Raw genomic sequence first — 3,155 nt, 5'->3', positions numbered from 1 at the left:
ATCCCATCAAAACAGATAAAGAATTACCTACTACTGCAGTTATCAACTCTGCTTTTGCATCACCTACAGTGCCCTCCCATAAAGATAACTCATTAAAAAATATGCAAGATCCACCCTTGCTTGTTGCCCATGATGCAACTTTGGAACACGATAGTCTCTTGTCAAAGGCAACTTGAGACCCTCAAAATTCAGGGTAAGTTGCACTATCTTTGGGTCCTACAACCCCTCAAAAATTTTCTTCTTCCACCCCCATACCTGTTTTTCTTTCCTACACCTTCTATTAGCCTTCAACTCATCCTCTTTTTCATGCATCCTCTTCAACCATGGCATCCCTTGCCCCATGTAATTCGTCAACAAATATATCCATTTCCTTGCCATCGGCCGATGAAATCAAGACTAACACAAGCAATTGACGTGATCCAGTTAATCATGTGTATTATGATTAAATTAATTATTTAAGTGAAACGCCAAGTGGCAGCCAAAAAGGCATCGAATCATTATGTACAAATATACATTCTGATAATGAAAACATTCATTCATGCCTCTGTATGTATTCTCGTGAGAGAGAGCCTGCGTATGATTTCCTACATGATATCAATAACCAGGTTGTGAAATCCACAGAAGCATCGCGTGGTCGGACTGCTCCCGTGCTTGATCACCATGGCGCAAGCGTCAACATCAATGCGAACCTATAAAATCGACAAACTCAGCGATCGGAATTGTCACCCATGGCGCATGACGATGGAGATTATCCTTCAAAAATAGGAGCTCCTCGATATTGTCGATGGAAGTACACCTTGTCCTGATCCGACAGATCCCCAATTGACTAATGATGTTAAATTGTGGGAGGAGCGCGACTTGACCGCGCGTCTTGAACTTCTACTTCATATGGATGATGCCCAAAAACAGTCTGTACACATGCAAACCACTGCAAATTCCATTTGGACCCAACTTCGTGATACCTATGAACCAAAATCCGTTGGTAGTCAGGTACACAATCTTAAAACACTCATTAATCTAACTATGCAAGAAGATAAACAAGTAGAAAATTTTTTACAATCTTGGCATTTAAAAATGGATGATGTCCTACTTTCGGGGTTGGATCTTCCACCCCGTGTTCAGGCCATTCTTCTTCTTTCCGCTCTCCCACCTTCCTGGCAATCTTTTACATCTACTCAATCTGCCCAAGCCACTTTGACTGTACCCACCCTGATTCCACTGATTTTACAAGAAAATTCAATGCGCCAAGCAAATCAACACGCACAACCCTCACCACGTACATTAGAAATGTACGTACAAACTAAAGGGAAATTTCAAAAGAATCCCCGCCATAATTTCTCTCGTCCACACTATCCTTCATGCAAAAATTTTACACCACGAGGGTCCAAACCCAATTTCAGTATAACTACACCCTATTGCCGAATTTGCAATAGGACAAGACATTCCTCTAAAGAGTGTTGGCGTCGTTCTAAACGTCGCCCCAATGGGCATAAGGCACAAGCACATTGTGCCTGTGCATCTGATTCATCTAGTCATGAATCGGATGAACAATATTCTCCAAGTGAATCTCCATCAGATTGCTCGGATGGTGATGATGCTTTACTTGCTTTTATGGCCTAAGTGATGTTCCCACCATCTCACTACATACATGGATTCTCGATACAGGGGCTACCTGCCATCTTACTACAAATAAAGAATATTTAAGAAACTATAAAGAACTCAATAAACCACGAGATGTCAGATTTGGAAACAATAATTCCCTTACCGCTGTTGGCATGGGTGATGCCAACATTGAACTAACTGATGGCAAAGTAGTTCTCATTAGGGAAGTTTACTATGTGCCTAACCTCGCTAAGAACCTTCTCTCCATTAGTAAACTTACTAGCGAAGATACTTATTTAGAATTTCATCACACTCACTGTGTGATTAATCACAAACCTCCAAATGGCACCTTGTGCTAAATTTGGACGCCTCTATCTCCTAGGTAGAAGTCAACCCTCCAGTAAATCCTATAGTGCCATTGATTTAAATCACACCAATTACTCCACTCTTTTGTGGCACTATCATTTAGGCCAACTAAATCATGCCACCATGAAATATATATATAATCATAGATTAGCTCGCAACTATACTTTACCTCATAGTTGCAATATTACATTGTGTGAAGGTTGTCTTTTTGGAAAAATGGCTAATAAAAAATTTCCACTTTCACGTGAACGTACTACTTACCCTTTAGAAATAGTTCATTCTGATTTATGTGGTCCCATGCCTATCCGTTCACTCACTCGTAATCAGTACTTTCTAACCTTCATAGATGATTTCACAAGATTTACCATTGTTACTTTTATTAACAATAAAAGTAGCAGCACCATACTACAACAATTTAAATATTATAGAGCCTATGTTGAGAAACAAAAAGGCTGAAAATTTGAAACCCTCCAATTAGACAATGGAGGTGAGTATATCTCAAATCTCTTCAAAAATTATTGTAAAGAAGAAGGAATACAACAACGTCTTATTGTTCTTGAAAATCCCCAACAAAATGGTATTGCGGAATGTAAAAATCGAATACTAATGGACTCCGCACGTAGCATGCTTAAAGTTGCTGGATTACCCTCGTCCTTTTGGGAGGAGGTGGTTATACCAGCCTGCTACATAAAAAATCGTGTTTACACAAACAGTGTTAAAGCTATACCATATACTCTCTGGTTTGAGAAACCACCCAACTATGCAACTTTACGCATCTTCGGGTCACCCGTTTATGCATACGTCCCTGAACCACAGCACAATAAACTCCAGGACCATGCTGTCTGAGCTCACTTTATTGGCTATGGGGATATGTTTGGTATCAAAGGATACTATTTGTACAATGAGAAGAAGCGGCAGTTCTTCTATGCTCGCACCCTAGTCTTCGATGAGGACTCCTTACTTAGTAATCCTCCACCTACATAGGAACAAGAGTTAGCCCCACCTGATCACAATCAATCTAATATTACACATACCCTTACACATCAAAAGCAACGGTACTTGAATGAGTCGTTGGACTCATCTACCTTCTCTCCCCGAAGGACATCTGCACTGGCCTCCATCACATGGCCTATCCGTCCTTCACCCTCGGCTCGCGGGGCTGCACCCGTTGCTGCTCCGGCCATTAT

The 3,155-nt window shown here is 40.9% G+C and overlaps 1 pseudogene; it reads left to right on the top strand.

Moving 5' to 3' along the window:
- The first annotated feature begins 741 nt into the window (after window positions 1-741).
- On the top strand, window positions 742-2,814 carry LOC148032536 (uncharacterized; annotated as a pseudogene).
- The last annotated feature ends 341 nt before the right edge of the window (window positions 2,815-3,155 follow it).

The sequence above is a fragment of the Lygodium microphyllum genome, chromosome 8, assembly GCF_053477565.2.
Source record: "Lygodium microphyllum isolate KBCC chromosome 8, Lygodium_microphyllum_v1.1.10, whole genome shotgun sequence".
Classification (NCBI taxonomy): Eukaryota; Viridiplantae; Streptophyta; class Polypodiopsida; order Schizaeales; family Lygodiaceae; genus Lygodium; species Lygodium microphyllum.
The sequence above is the reverse complement of the archived record's forward strand: the minus strand, read 5'-3'. Positions and strand labels throughout refer to the sequence as shown.